Source organism: Ahaetulla prasina, chromosome 4, assembly GCF_028640845.1.
Source record: "Ahaetulla prasina isolate Xishuangbanna chromosome 4, ASM2864084v1, whole genome shotgun sequence".
NCBI lineage: Eukaryota > Metazoa > Chordata > Lepidosauria > Squamata > Colubridae > Ahaetulla > Ahaetulla prasina.
In genome coordinates this window covers 35,893,961-35,921,557 of record NC_080542.1, presented here as the reverse complement: position 1 = coordinate 35,921,557, position 27,597 = coordinate 35,893,961, and the positions used below count along the sequence as shown (strand labels likewise).

The following is a 27,597-nucleotide window of genomic DNA, read 5'->3' as shown; positions in this document are numbered from 1 at the left end:
ATTGAGTCAATCTCAAGATGCAAAGATGACTTTTTTTTTTATTTGCATTTATATCCCGCCCTTCTCCGAAGACTCAGGGCGGCTTACACTATGTCAAGCAATAGTCTTCATCCATTTGTATATTATATACGAAGTCAACTTATTGAGACCCTCGGGTAGAGAAGATGATAACTGTCAGTTCCCAGGCGCTTCAGTTTCGCTTTTGGTGGTGAGATAAAGCAGATGGTTCAAAGCACATTCTTCTCTCTCTCTCTCCCTAACATGACCCGAGGCACATTCCTTCCCTCCTCCCTATTTCCCACAAGGTTCAGCAAAGCAAAGCAAATGAAACCCCATGCAAAGAATCCACTCAAGCCTCCCCCCTCCCACCAGAATGGCAGTGTCCCAATAGGAAATTATGGGACCTGACACAGAGGTTATTTAGCAAAGGCAGTCATAGGATTTCAGTTTTCATTCCCTATTCAACTGTCAAAAGGAACCACCTATAAAATTACTTTTTTGCTTGCTTGAGGATTTAAAAAAAGGTTGATTAGTGCACTATTGGTTTAGCAATGCAAATTAGTTATCCAATAGGAAGCTCCTCACTTAGAAAAGTAATTGTTAGCTTCTATGTAAGATAAATGATTCTTGGATTTCAGAAAATTCTCATGCTTCTGCTGGGTCCACAACTAAACTTATGAGGTATAAGAAATCATGTCCAAGATTTTACTTTTTATTAATAGATTAATATGGGAAACAATGTACCTGTATGAAATCCATAAGCTTTTAGTCTCTGTCATAATATAAAGCATAATAAAATGAATGTGATTGGGGTTTTTTTTGTTTTTTTTCTCTTTTCTTTTGTACATGCTTTTTAAAGTTGGAAAATGTTTAATAAAAACTATTTTAAAAAAGAACGTGATTAAAATACAAAGAATTAACAGTTAAAAGCTTGGAGAGAAATATGGGGGCATGCATAAGAGCACCAGCGTGCCTACCATTCCTGTCCTAATGTTCCCTTTGATTGTATCCAATTCGTATGGTTATTTGATGCTTATACTTATATATACTGTTGTGTCTGATAAATAAATAAAATAAATAAAAATAAATGTGTATTCGCCATTTTCCTACATACTGGAGAATGGGAACCAAGCACAACTTCTTAGCAAGAGCAATCCATAGGCTGAGAAGCCACAAAGGAGAATGGGCGTTGTACTTACCTGATACGTCCTTTCTCTGTAAAGGAAGGAATGGCAGTCTCACATGGGTAGACTCTACCTGTTAGCCAATAAGGACCAAGTCTGCAAAACTTAAAACCCACCTCTTCCTGCCTGGCTCCAGTTGATCGGCAAGAGCTTGATGCAGACTGACGTGTTGTATCTGAAATGAGAAACAATTAGAGGCCACCCTCCCCGACGTCCAGGGTGGGGCTGACTGCCATTTCTTCCTTTACAGAGAAAGGGCATATCAGGTAAATCCAACGCCCATTCTCCTGTTTGGGAGGAATGGCAGTCACACATGGGACATACCAAAGCTTGTGTCCGATGGGAGGGAAAGGGAGGCTGTCTGGTCCCGCTCTTGATGAACGCTTTGCAACTCCCATCTGCCGAAGGAGGCATCAGCTGAAGCGAAGGAATCCAAACGGTAATGCTGAATGAAAGGCATCGGGGAGGACCAGGTGGCAGCCTTACAAACCTCCTCCAAGGAAACCTGTGTCGCCCATGCAGCCGAAGTGGCCGCACTTCTTGTCGAATGAGCGGTGATCCGTTGAGGGACAGGTAAGGCATGAGCCTCATAGGCCGTGACGATGGCCGCCTGAATCCAGTGACCCAACGAGGAAGCCGAAACCTTGGCGCCCAAGGAGCCAGGTTGAAAAGCTACAAAAAGGACTTCAGTTCTGCGGAATGAAGATGTTCGCGAGATGTAGATCTTGAGTGCCCAACGAACTTCCAGAGTGTGCCAAAGCTGCTTGAGGCGATGAGACGGAGAGGGGCAAAAATTGGGCAACACCAGCTGTTGTGCCCTATGAAAAAAGGAATTTACCTTCAGGATGAAGGTGGGATCCATATGAAGGACCACTCTGTCGTGATGAAAAATGCAGAGGTCCTTACAAATGGACAGGGCAGCCATTTCCAAGATGCAGCGAGTTGAGGTAACTGCAACTAAGAACGCGATCTTGAGAGACAGGCAGCGAAGGGACACTTCCCTCAGAGGTTCAAAGGGAGCCTTAGTAAGAATTTACCTTCGGGATGAAGGTGGGATCCATATGAAGGACCACTCTGTCGTGATGAAAAATGCAGAGGTCCTTACAAATGGACAGGGCAGCCATTTCCAAGATGCGGTGAGCTGAGGTAACTGCAATTAAGAACGCGATCTTGAGAGACAGGCAGCGAAGGGACACTTCCCTCAGAGGTTCAAAGGGAGCCTTAATAAGGGCGGTCAAAACTTTGTTGAGGTCCCAGGTAGGGTACTGGTGAACCACAGGAGAGCAGAGATTCGAAGCACCCTTCATAAAATTACGTGTCAGAGGTTCCTGGGCGAGGGAAGAAGATCCATAGTCCAGGACCGAAGAAATAGCAGCCACCTGATGCCGGAGGGTGTTGGGGGCCAAGCCGGAATCCAGCCCATCCTGCAAAAAGTCCAATACCTGCAAAACTGAAACGGAAGTGGGAGAAAGTGAATGACGGCTGCACCAAGAAGAAAATGTGTGCCAAGTGGCCTGGTAGATACGATTGGTCAAGGGACAGTGAGCGGCCTGGAGTCCTGATGACCCTAGGAGAAACCTGAGCTGAAGTTAGAATGTGCCGCTCAGCCTCCAAATGGTCAGCTGGAAAGGCTGTGGTTCCGGATGAACAAGCATCCCCTGCAGGAGATAAATCCTGGAGTTGGGAATCCTCCAGGGAGGGGCCACCAATAGGGCCACCAGGTCCGCGAACCAGGCCCTCCTGGGCCAGTGGGGAGCGATGAGTATGAGCTCTGCTCTCTCCTCCAGAAGCTTCCGGACAACCCTGGAAATAAGCGGTAGGGGAGAAAAGGCGTAGAGAAGAAGATTTGGAGGCCAAGGACTCCGAAGGGCGTCGACTGCTTCCTCCCCCAGAGACGGGAACCTGGTGAAGAAACAGGCGACCTGATGGTTGGTCTGAGAAGTGAACTGATCTACTGCCGGGAGGCTGAAACGACTGGTGACCTCCCTGAAGAGAGAGGGATGGAGACTCTATTCCGCTTGATCCACTTGAGATCTGCTGAGGTAATCTGCTCAAACGTTGGCCGACCCTGAGATGTGGGCCTCTCGCAGAGAGGCTAAGTGGACCTCTGCTGACAGACCCAATTGCAGAGACTCCTCCATTAGGGCCCTGGAGTGAGTACCCCCTTGTCTGTTCACGTGGGCCTTCGCTGACATGTTGTCCGTCAGGACGAGGATGTCCCGGCCCTGAACCAGCTCCTGGAATTGCAGAAGAGCCAGGTGAATGGCTCCAAGTTCCAGCCAGTTGATATTCTATTGTCTGTACAGTGGAGACCACTGGATCTGAGCCAGGTGAAACCCGAGGTGAGCTCCCCATCCGGACAAACTTGCATCGGTGGTGAGAGTCAGCTGTAGGGGTTCTCAAAACTTGCAGCCCGTGGAGATAGTTGGGCCCGTCCACCAAACCGGGGAGTCGAGTACCGCTGAAAGCAAGGGAAGAATGGTCGATGAAGTGTCTCTATGAGACCGTTGGAATGAGAGGAAGAACCACTGAAGCTCCCTGCTGTGCAGGCAAGACCAAGGGATGATACCAAAGGTGAAAACCATCTTTCCCAGCAACTTGGACAGTCACAAGATGGAAGAAGACTTTTCTGTCCGACAATGGCCAGCTAACTCCACTAGGCTAGACTGACGCTCAGGGGAAATGAAGACCTCAGAAGAAACATATTAATCACGGCCCCCAAATGTAGGAGCTGTGTAGAGGGAGTGAGATGGCTATTGCACCAATTAATCAAAAACTCATGGGACTGCCAACTCAGGAGAGTGAGAAAGAATAAGGCTGTCATCCAAATAAAAAAGGATGTGAATGGGCAGCGAGCGAATATGCCCAATGAGGGCATCCATCAGCTTGGTGAAAACCTGAGGAGCTGATGAAAGGCCAAATGGTAGGGCAGAATACTGGTAATGTGTGCCAGCATAGAAAAAACGGAGAAATTTACGATGATGAGGCTGAATTGGAACATGCTGATAAGCATCTATTAGGTCGACAGAGGAAAGGAAATCCCCCTTCCGGATGCATTCTAAGATGGTTTGGAGGGAGTGCATCTTGAACCGGCGATAAACAATATACCGGTTCAAGGACTTAAGGTCAAGAATAGCCCTCCATCCTCCCGAGGATTTCTGAACCTAAAACACCCGAGAATAGAATCCCTTCCTGTGCTGATCAGGAGGGACCCGTTGAATGGTCCCAATATCCAAAAGATGATTAATGGTGGATGCCATCCCATCTGTCTCTGTCCTGGGACATGGAAGAAAAACCCTTGGGGGAGGAGCCCTAAACTCTAGGGAAAGACCAAGCGTGACCATTTTCCTGACCCCGTAGAGGTGGATTCCCATTCACTGGTGAACCAAGAGAGCCTACCACCAACAAAGGAATCTGGAAAGGGACTATTTAGATCTGCGGAAAAACTACCCCTCCTGCCTCTGAATGACTTCCTGGGTTGGTACCTATATCCATGTCTGACCTGACTGTCCTGGAACAGGTTCCCTCTGGACTGGAAGGAGGGTTGAGGCCGGTGGAGCTGGAAACTGCTTTCTGAGCTCCGAAAGGAACTCTGTCGAGATTCCGACCTTACGTCCATCTCTGGTCTCGATCAGGATAGGATCCAGCGAAGCTCTGAACAGTTTGTTGCCAAGATATGGGGAAGCAGCAAGGCGCCACTTGTTCCTGACATCAATTTGCCACTGGCGAAGCCAGAGCAGCCTCCTGGAAGTGATAGTTGAACCTATGGACTTGGAAGAAAACCTGGAAGCATTAAGAGTCACATCAGCCAAAAATTCAATGGCAGCTTTGATTTTGTTAATATCCTGGTGAGCCCTAGAGTCAGAAGCAGGAATACATTCTTGCAATTGCTGTAGCCACAAAAGAGAGGCCTCTTTAAAAAAGGATGCAGCCAAAGCTGCTTTCATAGACCAGGCCGCAGCCTGATGTCCCTTAATGAGATTAAGTTCTGCACGCCTGTTTTCCGGGCATAAAGACTCCTCAGGAGGTCCAGTGAGATTAGCAGATGTAGAAAGAGCCACCACAGGAGAATCTACTGAAGGGACCTGTAAAAGATCAGATAAATCTGGAGCAAGGTAATATAAACGTTTGTCAAGCCCGTTGGGCAGAGGACCAGTAAAAAGTTTGGGAGCAGGAATCAGTTCAGCCTGCACAGAGTGTTCAGCAGAGAGAGAAGTGGTAGGATCAGCTCCAGCCGGAGTAGAAGCAGAGGACGAAATAGGCATACCCAGCCCTGTAGAGGTTTGAGTCTTGTAAAGGAGAGATCTAAACATCTGGGGTCTGAAGAGGCCAATAAAGGGTGGTTGATCCGGTTCAAGCCTTTCATCATCTGAAAATTCAGGATCTGGAGGAATTTCACCCTCCTCAGAAATCGAGGCTTAGCTGGCTGATTCTGGAGAATAAGCAAGCTCTGGAGGGGCAGCAGAATCTCCCTCCTCACGGGATCCTCAGGATTGACTGGAGCGGACCAGAAGAAGCAGCTCTGGAGGGAGGCCTCAACTGAATGCCCTGGGCAATGCCTTGGCATATGGCCTGTGAAATGATGGAAGCTAAATTTGCAGGAATCTGAGCTTCTAGAGGGTCAGCTGCAGGACCAGCAGAACTGCTGTGAGGAATAGGAACCACAGGGTCACAAGATTCAACCATTAAAGCCTTAGCAGCTGGTGAGGGAACCTCCCTGGACATAGGAGCAAACAAAAGGGCTACATTTGCAGAAGAGGAAATATCCCCAGCAGAAAGCACATCAGGTGACAAGGATATCCCAGTAATGTCCTGAGCCACAGGTAGAGAAGCAGGAGGAGGAGGAGGACGGGTAGTAGAAATTGTTCTGGGAGACATTCTAGTTTCAATAGAAGTCAAGGCTTGCTTACTAGCCTCTGAATGTGCCTTTTGAAAAAAAAATTCTGTTGCCTTGTGCCTTCTTTCCTCCAACCTGGTGGCTTCAGCAGAATGATGAGATTTGGGGGGGGGATAGTCCCAGAAGTGCCCTCCCTAGGATCCTCCAGCAAGGAAGCTGCAGTTTTGGATCTGGAAGAACGAGGTGGCTGAGTGGCCGCCATTTTGAATGCTGGAGCACGTGGGGGAGGGGTGCAGCAGAAAAAATAAACTCAGAACTCCTAACGCAGAGTAAAAACTCCACTACTCACAGAATCCGATGTCTAGGAATCCTCCGATCCCAATACTGGGCAACAGTAGAGGCAAAATGAGTCAGCAGCTCCCAATCAATGTCGCTAGCCGTCCGGCTAAAAACGTGACTCAAAATGGTGCCCAGCAGCTGTTCATGCTAAAATCTAGCCGCTCAGCAAAGACTGTGACTGCGGCTTCTTCAACCTGATGCCTGTGGCCTTGCAACCGGGTTCCTGGGCCAGCACGTCGGAGCTGGCTCATGAGTGCTGCCCAAAGCTCTTACCAGCTGGCAGAGCAGCAAGAATAAAAGGACCAAACTTTTTCTTGCTGCAGAATAGAGGCAAAAAGCTTCAGCAAGGCAAATTCTCAGGAGAAAGGAGAAAACTAGATCAAGGCAGGGAAGACACGTCTGTCCAAGCCAGACCGAGTCGATCAACTGGGGCCCAGGCAGGAAGAGGCCGGCTTTAAGTTTTGCAGACTTGGTCCTTATTGGCTAACAGGCGGAATCTACCCATGTGCCGTTCCTCCCAAGCAGGAGAATTTCCAATTTATCTATAAATCATGCTTCTACCAACTGGAGCATCTTCAGAAGAGCCATTCTTGTTGGTCCAAATAACTAAGTAATTTCACAGCTCTGCTACATTAACAATAACTCTGGAATTGCACTCCTTGTCAAAAATACCAGTTCCAAATCCAGTGACAGCTGGCAAGTCAAAAAGCACCCTGAAACCGCACACCTTCCCTCTCTGAATATATCTTAAACAAGCATCATTTATTTTCAGAATGTAGATTTATCCTTAACAATAACACTTTTGTCATGTCCAGATTTAATCTCAGCTTCTTCTCTCTCATCCAGCCATTATGAAGCTTAGGCAATCAAGTAATTGCTTCTATAGAGCTAGAAAGGAGGCTATACTAGAATTAGATTTTGTCAGCAAAAGTTTGTATATATCAAGCAGCACAAAGTTAGGATCTTATGAAAGATTTTGATATATGATATGATCTTATGTGTAGGACAATTATGTAGGTATTAATTAATTGAAGACCCAGTTTGATCCAGTGGTTAAGGCACCAGGCTAGGAAACATGAGACCATTAGTCCAAGTCCCACCTTAGCCAAGAAAACTGGCTCGGTGACTTTATGCTAGTCACTCTCTTCTCAGGCCAACTCACCTCACAGGGTTGTTGCTGTGGGGAAAAATGAGGATGAAGTATGTTGGTATGTTTATCACATTATAGTTGTAAAAATAATAAAAGCCAGGATACAAACAAATTTTAAATAGAAATCACTGCTGAGGACAGAATTTTTGCACTGGACTAGAACCACTGCAAAAGAAGGTTCTCAATGCCCAATCAGACAGTCTAGAAGGATATCCTAGTTGACTATATCAAAACCCACCAAGACGTCCAGATAGTTCTAACAGGGTTTTACTTCCCTTTCTATTTCTAGCATAGATCATCCATTGAGGTGGTCAAAGTAGTCTCAGTACCGTATGTTTGATGAAACAACGTTTGAGGTTGATTCAGAAAACTGGAATTGCAAGGACACCATTTTCTCAAAAAACTTTCCCAAGAATGGAATATATGAGATTAGCCTGTAACTTGTTGTGGTCCGCCAGCAGCCTGCGGAACTAGCAACGGAGTTGCTAGGATAGTGATGAGGCTGAGGTAAGGCTACAGCTATTGGGGAATGAGGTGCGGACTCCAGAGCCTCCAGAGACTGATAGTAGTGAGGCAGAGGAGCCTGCTCCTAATGTACACACGAGAAGAGCTGCCTGAAGGCAAGGGCAGCGCAAGCAAAAAGGACAACTCAGGAGTAGGGCCAAGGGATTATTGGCCCTTCCCATAAGGCTTAAAACAGACCAGTAACGGCGTTTGGGCTTTGTCAGAAAACAACATTGGTAGCTTCGTTTTCTGCTTTGTCTATGTCTTGCATTTATTTTTGTGACTTCTGAACATTTGCCAAGAAAGGCCTTTGGCAGTTTGCCTAATTGGACCAAGGTTTGCGATAAGACTGAGGAATTTGTGTTGGGAGGCATTTGTTTTAATTTGAGTTGAACAACGCTGGGAATGAAGTAATTCTCAGCTGTTCTAATAAAGTTTGTTTGTTTTTTCACGGACTGAGTTTCCTACTACCTACTTGGGTCTGGGTCACAACATAACTAGAAAATCTGGGTCAAGGAGAATTTTTAAAATAAATATGCTGTAACTATTTCCTTTCGGCTGGCAGGAGCACATCACGCACTTAAAAAGGCACCTCATTTAACCATGGCCCTAGTAGCCAACTCCTAACAAGCTGACTGAATCAGAAAGGAGGGTCAAAGGTTGATCAAGCTCTCATCTCTCTGCCTTCACAATACGGACAAGCAGAAAGAATCAATATGAATAGGTTATCCCCAATCTGTTATTCTCCACATTTCCATCTTTTACATATACAATATATATACTGGTACATTATTTTCAAGAATTTTTGCAAGACTCTAGTACATTAACTAATTTCTCAAGTTTTTTGATCCAGAACAGCCAGTTCATCTTTTCTCGAACTTAATATAGCAGGGGTCTCCAACGTTGGCAACTTTAAGACTTCAAATCTCAGAATGCCCCAGCCCGCAAAGCTGGCTGGGAAATTCTGGGAGTTGAAGTTAAAGCTGCCAACATTGGAGACCCCTATAATATAGCACCTTCCTACTGTAAATCTAGTACTCAGGCTGTGGGACAAGTGTCTATTTCTATGAAAATGTCACTGCAAAACAAAATTTTATTTTAGGAAGTCTGGCTAATTCCCCCTTTACACATCCTTGTTTTATGAACAATTTTTTCCTGAGCAAGTTCATGAGTGCTGCCTGAAGGATCTGCCAGCCAGCAGTCCACAGCCGCAAAGCAGCTCTCAGAGGAGAAAAGGTAAAAAACCTTTCTCTCACTGAAATTCCTCTCAAGGAAAAGGAGAGCAAAATCCTTGAGAAAAAATAGCAAAAGGCAGAAGGCAGAGAAGACATGTCTGTCCAAGCCAGACCGAGTCGATAAACTGGAGTACAAGCAGAAAGAGGCGGGACTTTAAGATCAGCAGACTCGGTCTTATTGGCTGACAAACAGAGTCTACCCATGCCTGACTGCCGTTCCCCCCAAGCAGGAGAATAACAAGCTCCCTTTTGTCAGATTCCCTTTGCTTATTTCATTAGCAGTTATGTGGAGATATGGAGGTACAAAAAAAAAGAAAAAGAGCCGTGATCCCAATGCTTAGCAACTGAGTTAAAAGGAAGCTGCATCCAAAGCAGAAGCATTAGCAGTAGTTTTGAGGGAGAGATGGGAAGAGAGCACAACGATGGCCCAGTGGCAAACAATAGACTGTCACTATATTTGATTGATTTCCTCTGTTTAGGCTGAAAAATGAGTGTTCAACCCCAGTCTGATTTCTAGGAATATTTATCACTTGAAATGCCCCATGTTTATTTACTTCCCAGCGCACTGAGGTGCATCCTTCAATTTCAGATCAAATGTCTCCACAATATAATTGTTCCTCATCCTCCACATACCTATATTTTTCCAGCGTCAAATGAGATATATAATCCAAATGTAGGTCCAAAATGATGGGGGGGGAGGGAAGAAAGGAGACAGAATCCAAATAATGCAATCACCTGCTTTATTTCACCTTGTTATCTAGAATTTTGCTCCTTTTTTTTGCACATACACACATAAAACACACAACTAGACATCCAGATCACAATAAGATGCAACACTATTCTAACTAGAGCTAAAGTAGCATTTTTAAAATGTTGGTGATAAACACTAAATGATAGCTATGATATTGGGCTAGGAACAAGGAGAACCAGGTTTCATTCTGACCTTAACCACAGAAACTCGCTGGATGACTTTGGTACTCTAAGCTTAGCCTGTCTCACAGGATTGTTGTGTAGGAAAACAATATGAGAAGATAACATTATGCACACCACCTTGAGCTTCTGAATAAAAGTTGGAATATAAGACTAATGGATAAATAAATCTGTTTGATAGCTTTTTTGAAGCTCAGATCTGGCAGCCCTAATTCTTATTCATACCAAGATCCAACTATTTGGGACTATTCGGCCTCATAATCAGGCAAAATATGCCAGCCAGTCAATGCTGGTCATAGTCAGAGAAGGCCCTTGTTGGTTGCAGGTCAAAGATAGTGCTTTAGTGCCAATTTATGCTTTTTTTTCCTATTGGAAGTTGCTGCGGCAAGCACTTACAGAAACATCAAGTTAATTAGCTGTTTGCTATCAACTGGCACAATGCATTATCAGTAAAGGAAAAAGTAAACCTTACTGTCATTCCTTTAGTCTTATGAAAGAGAAAGGAAAGACAGGTTTCCTAAAATCTAGTCCACCAAACAGATAAAAAAAATTGATATGAAGTGATCCATTCTGGGCCTTTGGGAAGGATCTTTGGTGGCAGACTGGCCTATCCTATTGAAGGGATTATTGAGTTGTCCTTCAGTCTTCAATCTCAGCAGCAACTATGTTTTGCCAAAAGGTGCACAGAAGTATTCCACATTCCTGCACTTGCTTGCAGATTGATTTGACTATTGTCAATGCCAACAAATCTTTTTAACAGAGCAACTTATTGAGGTTGTTTGGGAATTATTATCCTAGACATAAGAGGTCTGGACTTCCCTTGAGCTTTCTGGATTTGCTTTTCCCTAGGCAAGAAGCCTGACAGCTCTCTCTGGCTTTGCTTGAACAAGCCTCATGGCTTGCACACACAAAGCTGAGTTGCTATCTAAATTAGCTCTAGTTCTGTATGGACAAATTAAAGTCTTAAAGTTAGATTTAACAAACATCAGTCCAAAATAAATGTGGTAAAGGATGCTATCTAAAAATAAAAGCCAGATTCCTTGAATTATGCAAAATCAGTAAGTTTATCTTTCCCATTAAAAATACGTTTTATATTTTATTGTTTATCTCACACTTGTGAGATTTTATCATTATTTCATCTGCTAAAAATTAAAACTCAATAACAAATAGTGGTATATTTATTTAATACAAATGAATCATTACACAGATTCACTTACCAATTTGAGAATTCCTAATCCACATAATTTTAGAACCTTCACATTAAGCCATAATCTAATTCGACCGGTTTTGGTTTAGATGCTGTATAAACTACATATTTTGTGAATCCCCCAACCAATTCTAGTTTCTTCAGTAAGGCTTGGTAAAGCATGCAATTTAATGCAGTAGGGTAGGGGAAAGATAGAATACTGTAGACAAAGCAGAGAAACAAGGATGGTTTTAAAATACTGGCATGAGCCGTGGTGGCGCGGTGGTTAGAATGCAGTACTTCAGGCTACTTCTGCTGACTGCCAGCTGCCAGCAATTTGGCAGTTCAATTCTCACCAGCTCTAGGTTGAACCATCCTTCCAAGGTCGTTAAAATGAGGTCCTCGATTGTTGGGGGCAATATGCTAACTCTGTAAACCGCTTAGAGGGCTGTAAAGCACTGTGAAGTGGTATATAAGTCTAAATGCTATTGCTATGAGGCATATTTATTTATTTAATTTGTATCCACCTTCACTATTTTTACAACTAATTTAAGGTGGTTATACGCCTAACTCAAGGCGGTAATACACCTTTCTCCTATATTCCTCCCAACAACCCTGTGAGATGTGTTGGACTGAGAGAATGTGACTGGCCCAAAGTCACCCATCTGGCTTTCATGGCTAAGGCTGGACTAGGATTCATAGTCTCCTGCTTCCTAGCTTTGTGCCTTAAACACTAGAACAGTGGTCACCAACCAGTGGTCCGCGGACCACTGGTGGTCCCTGAGAAAATTTTGATGGTCCGCAGAAAAATTATTTGCATTTTTATATTGCACTAAATACTATTTATCTTTTTAAAAATTCATATTAGTGGTCTGTGGCATTTAAAATTATGAATTTAGTGGTCCCTGAGGTCCGAAAGATTGGTGACCCGTGCATTAAACCAAATTGGCTATTACTTAAGAACGTTGAAGAAACTGATAATTATGATTAAGGTAGGTAGCATGCAATTCTAGCACAGATGAGCTAAATTTATTGGTTAAAGGTAATGGGGGGGAAAACCAACCAGAAGGCTATTTTATTTTCTGAATTGATTTTATTTGAAACGCTAATACCTGTTAGAGAGCCCTCACAATTGTCTAAATTAATCTCAACCAATGTTTGTTCTGTCTGTTTGATTAACTAGTCCCTATGGAGGAACTAACTACTTTGACTGCATGAAAGCATAGCAGAAAAGATATTTTAATTAAGGAGAAAATAAATGGGCTTTATCACTTCCCATTTTACAGCATAATGCAAATAGAACTATGGAGGGCTGACTTAAAATATGAGTTTAGAATATTTAGAATATATTCTTTACAAGTAGATGTATGATTTGGCTTTAGTTTACCTTTTACAACATAAAATACATTTCAAATTATAGCACTGTGCCGAAATCTTTCCTTCCTAAAGCCTCGATTTTGGAAATGCAAATCAGATAAACAAAAAAGTAGTCATTGTAGCATTTTCCCAAGATTGGTTAAAATACTGTCAATATTTTTGAGGAATGGATATGCATATTTTCCCTATGATTAGAACTATATACACTTCTAAATGTAACACAGGAGGCAATTAAAAATTGAAAAATATATGTAGTAAATACTTTTTGAGCTTTTCTGAAATAAGCATAAATCAAATTAACAATCTTTTTATTTGTTTTGTATTTTTCTCTTTAAAAAAAAAAGAATATCAAAGAATTTGCCTTGTTGTGCTAAGTGAATTCTGGATGGGAATCTATTTGATCTTTTTTTTAGATCTTATATTTTTATTAGAGCAATTTTAATCAAGCAAATTGAGAGTTAAACAGCAACAAATATTCCCTCAGGTTGATAAGCAACAAAAACTGATAAAAGCTTCTGAGAACCAGCAGCACAGGACAAATAAAGTTAAAACACTATCCTAACACTGGGGAGGCCAACTTCTAGACCCAGCAGCTCACTGGATGACTTTGGACCAATCACCAACTCTCAGTCCAACCATCCTCATAAGCCTGTTTTAGTGAGAAAAATAATGATTAGGTAGGAATTCTGTAATTCCTTTCAGAACAGCCTAAGTTGTCTAATTTAAGTTTATATTATGTAGACAAAATTCACAGCAATATATACATACATTTTTGTGCTAGATTATCTTATGCATAAAATATAGAAACCAGGAGACTGTGAGCTCTAGTCCAATTTAGTCATGAGAACTGAGAGACCTTGGGCCAGTTATTCTCTCTCAGTCCAACTCATCCCCCAGGTCTACTATTGTGGATAAAATAAGAGGAGTATTTGGTATGTTTGCTGCCTTGAGTTATTTATAAAAATAATAAAGGTGGGATAAAATTAAATAAATATATTAATGAAATTGACATTTTTTTATTTTCTTGTCTGGAATAACTTGCACATGGATATACAAATCTTTAAACGTAAAGTTTGATTTTCTTTGAGAATGCTAAACAAAAACAATTTCCTAAACAGAACAATATAAAAAAAGATTTATCCGTTTATATGGATAAATAGTCTTTTTAGCTCTCACTCTGGTTTCTTCGGAAAACATAAATAGATTATTCCAGAAGAAAATTAAAAAGTTGATAAAATACTTAAGTATTCAGTTTGCATTATTCAATACTTCTTTGATTAAACAATTAAGTTGTCTTATACTCTCTGATCAATTAGCCATCAAAGATGAAGATGAAAATTTGCTAAAATATTTACTGCTTTAGTCTACAGGACCAATTCAATGTTTGAATCTCTCTTACTATATTCAGAACTATCAAGTTCAAGGAAAGATTCTAGCTTAGTACAGGTAGGCCACAACTAATGACCATAATTGAGTCTGGCAATTATGATGGTAGTCATGACAGTTGCAAAGCATGATCAACTGGATTTTATGACTTTTGTGGTGTTTAAGAAAACATAATGGTTGTTAAGCAAATGCCCCAGTCATTGTTTGCTACAAGATGTTGTTTGCCAGAAACCGAAGTAACACCAGTTTTTGGCAAAGACATCATAAATTGCAATCACAACTGCAGCAACTGTGGGACATTGCAAACAGCCATAAATGTGGGCCAGTTGCCGAGGGCCCAAAATGCAGTAACACGACCATAATGTTCCTGGCAGTCAGAACTTCAGAACTGGATCATTATATAGACTGTTGGCGGTCCTTCTAACTTTGAACAGTCACTAAATGACCAGTCCCAAGTTGAGGACTATCTAGCCAATCAACCTCCTGGCCAATTTTATGGAATATGCCAGTCATATTTTAAATGGGATAACAGTGTAAAATTCCATTTTTTATCTAAAACGTAAGACTTAGCCCAAAAAATGCATTTGTTGGGCCTTTGGTTTAATTGGGCCCGGGTACTTACGGGACCGCCTGCTGTTACCTTTTGCCTCCCACCGACCCGTACGCTCACACAGAGAGGGCCTTCTCAGGGTGCCGTCCGCCAAGCAATGTTGGTTGGCGGCCCCCAGGGGAAGGGCCTTCTCTGTTGGAGCTCCTACGCTTTGGAATGAACTTCTCCCTGCTTTACGGCAAGTGCCTGATCTTCGGACTTTTCGCCGTGAGCTGAAAACGCACCTATTTATTCAAGCGGGACTGGATTGAAATTTTACTGGGGTTATTTATATTTTAAGATTTTAAATTGTTTTAAAATTTTGGCCACATTATAATATGTTTTTTAATTTCTTTTAATGTTTATATATTGAATTTTTACTTGGCTGTACACCGCCCTGAGTCCTTCGGGAGAAGGGCGGTATAAAAATCGAAATAAATAAATAAATAAATAAATAAATTTTTCAGACAGTATTTAAAAAGGAACATTGATTTGTGTAAGCTATATGCAAATCCAAAAGTATTATTTAATAATATTTGAGAATAAACCAGTCCTGAATCTATTTCACCTATCTTTCTCTGAAGTTCCAAAGGGATATCCAGATATTTTAAATCAGTTATTCCACAACTCAAATTAACTGCATTATGCAGTTTCAGTCTATTATTTCATAACCAACTGTTTTAGAACAGGAGTGTCAAACTCAAGGCCCGTGGGCCAGATTTGGCCTGCAGTGTGCTTAGATCTGGCCTGCAGGGCCACCCTGGAAACAGCAAAGGACTGGCCCGTGGTGCCTCTGCCGGAAAATATGGAGCTCAGGGGGCCCGTGTGTGATCCTTCCAAGCTCTGTTTTTACAGGCAGAGAGTTGCAGGAGGCCATCCCAGCTGAAAAGGGAGGTTGGGGGCCTGTTTTTGCTGGCAGAGTGTTCGGGCCACCACAGGCACACCCAACTTGAGTGACGTCAATCAGGCCATGCCCACTCTGGCCACGCCCCCCCAGGTCAAACACAACCCCTCAATAAAATCAAGCATCTCTGTCTCATTATCTCTCCATGCAGCATGCAACATACCAGAGGTGTCAAATTGAAGGCCCACAGGCCGGATGTGGCCCACAATGTGGTTGGATCTGGCCCGCAGGGCTGTCCTGGTTTACCCAATGTGAGGAGGAAAGATCAGGCCAGCGTAACTTCAGCCCAGTCTACTCAGCACCAAAGGAAAGATCAAGCCAGCATAGCTTTGGCCTGGTCTACCCAGTGGAAAGAGGAACATATCAGATCAGAGTAGCTTTGGCCTGCTCTACCCAATGCAAGGAGGAAACAAGCCAGCAGTTTGGGGAGTGGCGTCAAGCCGCCCACGTCCACCCAGTTGGCCACGCCCATCCAGTTGGCCACACTCACCCAATCAGTCATACCCACCCAAGGTCAACTAAAGCCCTGATGTGGCCGTCAATGAAATTGAGTTTGACACTCCTGCAATATGCCATTTCAAAGTGGCCATTATTTTGGATTTCTACGGCTGTCTTGAAAATTAACTTTTCAAAAATTACTAGTATATTAGTGCATATATATACTACTAATAAGCAAAAAAGAGCAATTTAAAAAGGTTTCCTGATGAATCATTTTGAAATAATTCATACCTATTATAATTTACCACTGAGTACTATTTTAAAAATGTACTTTTAAAGTCTTATCACTTCCAAACAAACCTTACTACTGTCACTACCTTCACTGGATAATCTATTTTAAGACTAACAAATTTGAACTCAAAAACACAGATAATTTGTTGACTGCAAAGAAACGTAAAAATTTTCTGTTCTTTGATGCCTTCCAGTTGTTATCCAGTTTTGCAGCACTGTTATATTACCTTTAACCTATTCAGAAGTCTCCTCATCACACTTAAAATTGCTTATAGCATTATAGAATGTTTCATATCATTCCAGTTCTTGAAATATTTTGCCCTCTAACTCTTTTCCTCTATTCATTATTGATATATAAATAGGGTGAATTGAGTGCTTTCCTCCAAAAATTGAATTATTACCTTCCTTAACAGTTGTAATAAATTGCTCATAAACTCACATTCACCTGAATATTGCTAGAAGTATGCTAGAAGTATGCCTATTAGTTATCCATGGTAACTTGCTTCAGCAACTGTGTTCCCTGACTAGTGTATTTTGAGGCTTGATCTTGAATGTACTTCTGGGGCAAGCTCTAGAGCAGGGGTGTCAAACTCAATTTCATTGAGGGCCGCATCAGGGTTGTGTTTTGACCTCGGGGGGAGGGCGTGGCCAGGGAGGGCGTAGCCAGCTTGACGTCACTTGTGGTGACCCGAGCACTCTGCCAGCGAAAACGGGCTCCTAAGATCCATTTTTAGCTGCTACGGCCTCCTGCAACCATCTGTTAGCAAAAACGGAGATCAGGAGCACCGCCCACGGCCCTCGCAAGCTGTTTTCAATTATGACGGCCTCCTGCAACCCTTTGCAAGCGAAAATGGAGCTTGGGAGAGCCATGTACAGCCCTCCCGAGCTCCATTTTCACTGACAGAGGCACCGCAGGCCAGTCCTTTGCTGTTTCCATGGTGGCCCCACAGGCCAGATCTAAGCACCCAGTGGGCTGGATCTGGCCCCCGGGCCTTGAGTTTGACACCCCTGCTCTAGAGCTTGCCCCAGAAGTACATTCAAGATCAAGCCTCAAAATATACTAGTCAGGGAACACAGTTGCTGAAGCAAGTTACCATGGATAACTAATAGGCATACTTCTAGCAATATTTATGAAGGAGAGAGAAGGACGTAAAAGAGAACCAGTTTGCTCTAGTGGTTAAGACACCACACTAGAAACCAGAAAACTGTGAGTTCTAGTACCAACTTAATCATGAAAGTCAGTTGGGTGACTCTGGGCCAGTCACTCTCAACCTACAACATCAGGACTGAGCATTCAACTCTTGTCATAATTAATGAATCAACACTCTATGGGTATTCTTCGATTTACAGCCACAACTGAGCCCAAAATTTCTGTTTTTAATTGAGACACTCAGTTGTTGAGTAAGTTTTGGGCCATTTTATGGCCTTTCTTGCCACATTTGTTAGTGAATAGAACAGAACAGAACAGAACAGAACAGAACAGAATAGAATTTTTTATTGGCCAAGTGTGATTGGACACACAAGGAATTTGTCTTGGTGCATATGCTCTCAGTGTACATAAAGGAAAAGACATTCATCAAGGTACAACATTTACAACACAATTGATGGTCAGTATATCAATATACAACTGTATATCAATATACAACTGCAGTTGTAACATGGTTATTTAGTGACTCTGGTTTTCCCATTGACCTTGGTTGTCAGAAGGTAGCAGAAGATGATCACCTGACCCCTGGACACTGCAACTTCTGTAAATATGAGCTAGCTGCTGAGCATCCAAACTTTAATCACATGACCATGGGGATGCTGCAAAGGTCACAAGGATGAAAAATAATCATGTCATAAATCATTTTATTCCTTTGTAACTTGGGTCATTAAGCAAAAGGTTGTAAGAAGAGGACCACATGTATTGATTTTTAAAAAAGCACTTGCAGGAAAATAGCCCTGTTGAAACAGGTCGAAGCCAGATTTCTCAGAGTCCCCAACCATATGGCTATAAATTATTGCAAACAGGCAACCAAGACATTTTCTTTTTCCTGTGTTGTTCCCCTTCCACTAGTATTGGGAAGCATGTGCATAACCAGAATTTAAAGTGAACCTTTAACTTGTATCACTTGAGAAGACTCGTTCTTCATGAATTCAGTCCTCTTTTAAAGCTATACAAAAGAGTGGCCATCACCAGTCTAATAGTAATGAATCCTAGAGATTAATTACTTGTTCTGTAAAGGGGTTCTTGCCTGTTTAAAACATCTAAATCAGCATCATCAGATGATATCATATTTTAAAAGGGAAAAACTTTTCCTGTCCATTTTTCCATATCTTACATCTCAATCTTAACCCTACCCTTGGGCCAATCTGAAATATTCTAGCCTTTTCTCACATGAAGAATCTTGCCCTGATTAGTCTTATTTTTGTGTGTCCTTTTGTACTTTTTTTGGAGTTTATATTTGTACCTTAAATTCCTTTCAAAATGAATTCTACTATAGCATTTGCTTTTTTCATCACTGCTGCCCACTGATATCTTCACTGAGCTATTTACTATGGACCCCAAGATCTTTCCCTTGACAACTGAGACTCAGGTCCTAGCTGTGTAAATGCAAAATTAAGAGTAGCTTTTGTTTTAATATGCATCATTTTGCACTTCTTAAATTAAAACTGGTTGACCATTTACCGTGCTTAAAGGTATTCTTCTGGAACTTTTCAAATCACTTTTGGATTTTACCAACCCTGTATAGCTTCCTATTGTCCATAAACTTGATCAGTGCTTTAAATCAAGTCACTTTACTTTTAAACATTTAATCACTTTAAATGCTAATCAAGCATTGACAGTTTATGCACTCATTTGTTAGACTGATATCCTATTTATTCTTCAGGTGCCAAAAGCAGTATATGTAGCATCCTCTCTGAGCTTTCTGCACAACAGATAATATTTGCATGATACACTAACTCACTGTTATCTATGTCAGGCTTAAATACATAGCCTAATGTTTTCAATTTGTATGGTATTACTGTGCCATAAACTATCCACAGAGGCTGGGTTCATATAACATGCTCAGTTGATAAGTTTGTGACTCAATGTGTCACATGATACAGACACTAACTGGTCACATGAGTTTCTATTGCTAAGAATGGATTTGAACCTATATCCTAATCCAATACTGTAATGGTTATAGTCTCTTGTAATCAGAGTCCCTTTAATTCAAATCTATATTTTTGATTTATTGGACTCTGATTCCAGCAATGCTGAAACATTTTGCTTGATAAGTTACAACTATGCTAATAAAAAATAAGGGGAGCAAAAACATCAAACAAGATGATGGACAGCATCTATGTTTAAAGAGCCTATCTGCCATTACTACTGGCAATTTCAAAACAAGATCCCCATGATTTCAAAGTCTGCAGAGCACAAGATTGTTGTAAGGAAAACTTTGAAGATTTTTGACAACTTTGTAGTATTGTCAAGTTAACTACAGCTGCTAGTTCTCTTCCAAAGGCACATCACAGAAACCACATCTCTTAATCTAGAAACCTACTTACCTGTTATCTAAGATAATTTCTGAATAATAACTATGTACATCATCAAATAGCTATTGTCCCTGTCAGTTGTTTATTTTTCCTGCAAAATCATTAATATTGCAAATTCCATTGAGCATTCCAAAAAGTTTATTTAATATTTATCGCATCTCTGACTGAAAAGCCAAGGCACTGAATATGGACAGGTGTTTAGATTTTTAAGCTGCTTTATAATAAAGGTTTTCAAGTGCAAATTTAAAGGAACTATATACATCCTGTGAACAGGAAAAGCAGTATAGTAGAAATATTTAAAGAATCATCTTGTACAGATCACATCCGATTTCTATTCCTTTCAGCATCATTAACTCTGGGATAAAGCTGCTTTAAGCTTATAAAATGTGCAAAACTTATTAAACTTATTATTTTACTGATGAGAAAACAGCAAGTTTCTTGCCTGTGGCCTGCCCAGGTTCGATTCTCACCAAACTTCATTAGAATATAAAGCTACCTCCTTTAGTCCCAATTATCATACTAGACTGATGAGCTTTAGCATCATTTCACCTTTCACCAATTATTCAACCTAATTCTTTGCCTTCCAGGAAAGGGGATCAGGATGAAGACTCTTACCTGTTGGCCTCAGTAAATAACTTCTGCCACTTTGTTCTTTATCAAGATAAATAGGAGTAAACCAATGACCCGGACAGTATAGTGGGTAGGGATCATTACAGAAACAGAATAAGATAACACCTCTCCCCAATCCATTAGCATTCTTGGTCCCTTCTACTTGTTTTCCCCTTTGAAAAGCAGCAACAGCACTCACAGCTCACTATTTGGCAGCATCTCTCCGTCTTGCAATCCTTTCCCCCTTACGCAGCTGCACCAGGATCATTATTCCGCAAGGCCCCTGCAGCAACATTATACGCAGGCGCAAAAGAAGAGGGGTGGGAGGAGAAGGAAAGAAAAGCCAGGAAGCTGCAGGATGTGACTGTTCCTCTTTCATTCCCTTCAGCGCAGGCGCAAAGGAGCGGCATGCCACAAACTTTTTGCACCGCATGCGTGCCCTGGAATTAACCTGAGCCTCCCTCCCTCCCTCCCTCCCACAACGACTTCAGGCAAGGCGCCTGCGCAATCTCTGCCAGCCTTTGAATGAAGGCGCATGGGCTACACTCCGGACGGACGAAACTACACCATGGCGCATGCGCGACCCTCAACCGAGGTTTTTAGCCTTCCGCCCCGCCCCTTCTTCTTGCGTCAGGGCCTTTGGCTCATTATTTTGCAATCAGTTGCCTATCAGCGTTATATAGTACTCCCTTTGTCCCTATGATGTGGTGAGTTATACCTGTCACCCGTTCCACCTCACCTGCAAACGATACGCAATAGCTGCAGCCGTCCCCTTGTGGTCTCTCCATAACGCCCTGACCTGACACATCCGGGACTCTAGTGACGTTACCACGACGCCTCGTTCATTCAACGGCAGACGGGGGGAGGAGACTGGGAGGTGGTGCCATTGCGCAGGCGCAAGAGGGGTCAGTCACACCAAAAGTGGCGGGAAAGAAATAATGTCGAAGCTTCTCTTTAGGATGATCAGCACACTATTGGGAATAGTACAGGAGATACAAGAACGAAGAAAAATAATCAAAGGTGGGATTATGTTTCGGCATTATTATAGAAAGTCGTATTCAGTAAGCCTATTAAAAGCACACCCGATGCATTGCTATGACGCTAAGTTACAAATAAGGTGCTCTCCAAATACAATTCATAAACACGTTTTTAACTATTTTCTAATAACATTGAATAAGATACTGAATGTCAAAGATCATGCTGCCACCGAGAAGTGAAGGCGAAGAAAGCAAGCATAGTGTTACCTGGGAACAGGTGCTTTTCTGAGATCCTATCTTCCCTATGGAACCTGAAAGAGGGCAGCTCCTATGCCATTGGCTTTTGGCAAGGCTGTGAAGACCTGGCTCTTCTCCCAGGAATTTGTGTCTGGATATTAACATCTGTAACTTTGGAGTTTTATTGAACTTTGGTGTATTGCCCTAAATATTGCCTTCATTATTAGCATTTTAAAAGCTGATGGTACTTTAAATGGCTGTCTAGGCCCCTTTTTAAACTTCAGAAAAACATGCATTTTTCTTGCATTGTCCTTGCAATCAGATGCCAATTGTAACAATCTCGGGACCTTTTTCTTATAGTCTGATTAAGAAGCAAAATTAACCTTTTAAGAGTACTTGAAGAAACATCATTGTTCAGCATTCTGATGAAACTCGTGATCCATTTCATACCAAGGATTGAAAGAATTTTCAAGTGTGCAGAACTTAATATTAAGAGTGAAAAAGACTTTAAGGTTTTAAAGCATTTTTCTTTTTGTGAATAAATTTGTCACAGATATTTACATTTTTTCCTTAAATATTGCTCAACTTGGACAAGCCAAATGGAAACAATTGGATGAACATTGCAGGACTAATTTGATGCTATTAAAGCTAATAGAAGATTTGGTATCCAAATGCCACTACTGTGTTACCATGCTATTACAATCACAATCTTTGTTTTATTTAAGAATAAATTTGTCTTTGTTTACCTGTCTCTACCTGTTGAATGGTTTGCTTGAATTCCACATAAACACTCCTACTTGTATAATAGAGTCATATTCTTTCCCCAGCTGAAAAGTGAAGAGGAAAAATTCCTATGTCCATGTAGGGCAGAGAGGAGGTTTTGCTGTTGTTACATTATCAATGTTAAGGCATCACTGCTACAGCTGGACCGTGTTTCTTGTGGAGAAGGAGTTGCCTAAAAGCTTTGGCTACTGCTGTCCTTTCTATTCAAATATCAAAAGACTTGGTTATGGATTTTCCATAAACTAGGTTTTGGGTGTTTGTTTGTTTTTTGTTTCTTATAAGCAAATTTTGTTTCTCTCCTGAACAGAACCCTTATTACCATACTTGGGAGACTGAATAGTTGAATTTACTGTCTTAATTCATGTTTGTTGTATTGCCACAGACAAAACTGTCAATATATTCACTGACTCTATATGTATGTTTTTGGTGTTTGCCATGCTACAGATGCCTTATGGTAGCTGAGAAGAATCTTGACCTCAGGCTGCCATATCGCTCACGTAGACCAGGTGGTTTCATTATTGGACGCACTTCTCTGTTTTATGACAGGCAATCACTTCGCTGATCTGAATGCTCTTTCCATCTATGTTTAAAGTTATCTCTGCTATTGCTTATGAGAAGTTTTTTCAGATGCTGGGATTGCCACTTGCAATGTATAGAATAGGAATAGATTAGATTAGATTAGATTAGATTAGATTAGATTAGATTAGATTAGATTAGATTAGATTAGATTAGATTAGATTTCTTAATTGGCCAAGTATGATTGGACACATAAGGAATTCAGTGGATAAGCTCTCAATGTATATAAAAGCTATAAATGCATCTTGATACGGTTCTGCATGTTTCCCAATGGGCGCTCAATTTCCCTACATACTTTTCTTCATCTTCTGACTCACCAATTAAGTGTGAATTAAGTACCAAAGGAACTTGGTAGACTGGCTTATTCCTGAACCTTTGTGGAAATTTCCAGAAGCTGCTTCTAGACTAAGGGGGGGGGTTTACTTCTCTGCTAGTTCAGTGCATCTATGGCTGAGGAAATGAATTAACTGCCAAACAGTTTCTATCCTTACAGAAGCAGCACTGAGAGCTGTGGACAGCAATGGGAGCTACAGTTCCCCTGAGTGATCAGTTCCAGCAGTGAGAATTTATACTGCTTAAAATTTCCATCACAGGACTCTCAATCCAATCTTGGAGAATGCACTCCAGATTTTTGCTACCCAACCCACTGACCTTGTGAAAGAAAAATGTCCTTGGATTCCTCACAGATGGAAATTGTCAGATATTTGGAATTTGCCAAAAATAATCTTTGGATTTACTACTTTTTAAAAAAAACATGATTTCCTTGGACCTTTGCTTATGTTGCTACTTTTACAATATTTTTTATGCTGCAAGTGGGGGTGAGACAGGAGGGGAGAGCAAAATTCCTATTCATCCCAAGCAGCATGTGATTGATAATTCTGGCCTATAAAATAGAATTGTATTACTTCTTAGAGATGACATATCCTCTTTTTCATGCGCTGTAAGTACTGATTGGTGAGTAAATCACATTATTGCATTTGATTTCAATATAATGCAGGAACACTCCAATGTCCCAATTTATTTTCAAAGGAGATCAGTTGCCCAAATACACAAGTTTGTTTCTGCCATACTTGTATTAATCCAACTAATTATGAAACAGCTTGGATACAGTATTAAAATGCAAACTTGCACAGGGCAAACAACAAAACATAAGGGCACTTTAGCCAAGGCCATTTTTGCTGGTACGCAAAAACTTGTCCTTTTAGAATTAAACGATGGAGAACAACTTCTGAAAGTCCTTGTATATACTTGCAAGTTTTAAGAAAGATAAAACTCAGCTGGAAAAGTGTAATGTAACCTATAATTTGCATCTTTTATATGTTATCTAGAATCATGTTTTCTATTCAAGTCTTATGCAGTGAGCATCTACTGTTTGGTTATTTGTTTTCTGACATTGCATATACCAAATGTACATATCATTTATTTCTGTACCTTATGAAAAGCCTTGGCACCCACCCACCCCCCTTAATAAATGCTTTGCCTGAACTACTTGGTAATTATATATTTTTGGGTATAAAATGTCCCTTTGCATAGGTCTCTTAAATTTAGGGTGCCTGAGTTTGAAGGCACCAGATGCAGTTTTTGTTTTAATGAATTTCTCTGTTTTTATTTTGTTTGATGTCCTGTTTTTGGATTGATGGATGACTAAATAAATTGGCTAATATGCAGGAATAATACAAGTTTAGATATATATATGAATTTGAGCGGGAATGTCTCTGGCAGTGACTTTCCTGTACAGTAGTAATTGTCAAGGTTGCTTAGTGACATTCTTTAACTAGAACACACCTTGCCTTTCTTTTATGACTGCAATGGGATTTTCAAAGCATGTAAATAAATGTATTTAGTGTGCTCTCTGAATCCAAGCCATGGATTTCCAAATCATGGTTTATGATGGGGCTATTATATTGACTGAAAATATTCAGAGGACTGTTACTAACAGTAACAGAGTTGGAAGGAGTTCATCTAGTCCAATCCTCTGCTTACGCAGGAGACCTGTACTAGGGATTTGAAATGCCGACCTTTCTGATTGACAAGCTCAGTGACTGAGCCACCTAGTCAGACACCTAGAAGGCAGCAGTGAGTTGGGTTTACAGTATCTTTATCTATCTGCTGCCATTCACTGCTTGACTGAATTTTCGCAATAGTGAAAGCCTCTATTTATGTATATTTATTTAAATTCTTAATACATTAAAATGTGAAATATATCAATTATATTACTGCATGTCAAAGTAGAATTAAATTATTTTTGTCAAAGTTTATTATTTAAAAATAATTAAATGACAACTGATGGGGATCTGTGTTTAAAATCTTAAAGGCCATTATAGATGGCATCTTCTCACATAGTATTGGAAAGAAAGTTCCAGCTGACATTGGCCAACAACAGAAAATTCAATTGGATGGGGCAAATTCACCCCTTCTATGCCTGAAAGAGACCTAGAACTCACCATTTCTTAACCTTTACAATACACCAAATTACACCTTTTGCATCATTTGTATAACTGACATAGATCAGCTATAGATCATAGATAGGAGAAAGCTATTAAACGAGAGTACAGTGATACACACATGTGTGTGCATGCACACACACATACACACGTATACTATATAATATTTGGAAAGAAATTGGCATCCTGTGCAAAGATTTCAAAAATCAGGACAGCAGCACTTTGCATTAGTTGAACTTTCCACATCCTATATAACAACAACCTCACATTAAGCACAATGTAAAAATCAACACCCCATATTTGTATGTTGTTTATTCCTTGTTTGAAGAAATAAATAAATATTAAATTGTTTGAATTTAATATATGCCTAAGTACAGAGGCAATTCTATGCTTATTTACTTTGGAATAAGTCTAAGGTAAATACAGGTGGTCCTCAACTTATAAAAGTTTGTTTAGTGATCATTCAAAGTTACAACGGCACTTAAAAGAGTGACTTATGACCATTTCTCACACTTAAAACCATTGCAGCATCCCCATAGTCATTTGATCAAAATTCAGATGCTTGGCAACTGACTCACATTTGTAACAAGTTTCAGTATCCTGGAGTCATGTGACACCCTTTTGCGACCTGACAAGCAAAATTAATGGGAAAGCCAGATTCATTTAACAATTTACTAATTTAACAAGTGCAGTGACTCATATTATGACTGTTGCAATGTCCCAGGTTCACGTCGCCTTTAGCAACTTTCTGACAATCGAAGTCAAGGGAGAAGCCAGATTCACTTAACAATCATGTTCCTAACTCTACAACTGTAATGATTCACTTAACAACTGTGGCAAGGAAGGCCATAAAATGGAGCAAAACTCACGTAACAAATGTTTCACTTAGCAACAGAAATTTTGGGCTCAGTTGTGATCATAAGTAGAGGACGACCTGTATGTGGACAGACTGACAAATCTGATATTTATCTGAATAAGAAGATAAAGACAAATTATGCTTTATTCCTGGCAACCATATCCAGACAGTTTTCGTAACAGTGTTATGGAAATATTGTTTCATTGGGATTTTTTTCCTTTCCTTTTTAGTGACTGCAATTCTGACTAAAAGTGCTGAGGAATTGCCAGGTGATCCCAAGTACTAAAGCCTACACCACTTGTAGTTTATGAGAGCTTTCAGATCTGCCTAGTCCTACAATTTGCTTAGGCTATTTATCTAAATAATTGTCAACAAAGAACCTTGTTATCTCTGTTTATAGGATTTTGACAGGACTAATTGTCATAACTAGAAAAAATGCTTTCAGTCCAGTGGTGATCAAAGGAGCAATTCTTTACCCATATCTGTTTATAGTAATAGAAACTTTAATTGAATGCAATGCAACTTGCTTCTATATAGATGTGTGTTGGATTGAGTTATTAGTCATTATGCAAACAGAAAGTTCAACTGCCATTTTTATACTGAACAATGAAAATAATTTTGACATACCCAGTTTTTGTGCTGCACTGCACCAGTTTTGTACATTACTATTTCTATCTTTTTTTATGGAAGTATTAGAAGTTCACCTGGAATTTAAGTTAGGATTATTATAAATTTGCTTGATACTAACCTTTTGCTACTCCAAATAAAATGTTACAATAAGACAACTGAGACTTATTTCATTTTTATAAGAATATATATATATGATTTGACTTAGGGGTTAGCAACCTTCCAAGCTGAATTATTCCAGAGACTTGAGGAAAAATGATATTTCTTCATTAATGGATAATTTATTGCTTGAACCTAATGAAGATATCTATCATCAAGTCATTTCTGACTTTTGAAGATTACATAGAATCTTTCCATGATGATCAATTTCTAACCTATCCTTTCAGGTCTTTCAACAATGACGATAGCAAGGTCATTTTTATTTTATTTATAGTAATCAGTTTATTTATTGTTTTGACCATTGGTTGAAATAACCTGCATAAAAGTGGCCAAACATTAATTAAATATATTAAAATGTACAAAAATCAGTAAAAACATAAAAACAGTACTATAATATTAGAAAACATTGGGAACTTTTGCTAAAATATGTTTAGCAACAGGCTTTGAAACCTTG

General features: G+C 40.6%; 1 protein-coding gene across 1 annotated transcript in view; it reads right to left on the bottom strand.

Annotated features, from left to right (window-relative positions):
* SPOP (speckle type BTB/POZ protein) overlaps positions 1-20,767 on the bottom strand; it is a 103,774-nt gene extending 83,007 nt beyond the window's left edge. Inside the window, exon 1 of the mRNA XM_058180270.1 lies at positions 20,684-20,767. The gene's annotated coding sequence lies outside the window, so the exon portion shown is untranslated. The remainder of the gene's footprint in view (positions 1-20,683) is intronic.
* Between the last annotated feature and the right edge of the window lie 6,830 nt (positions 20,768-27,597).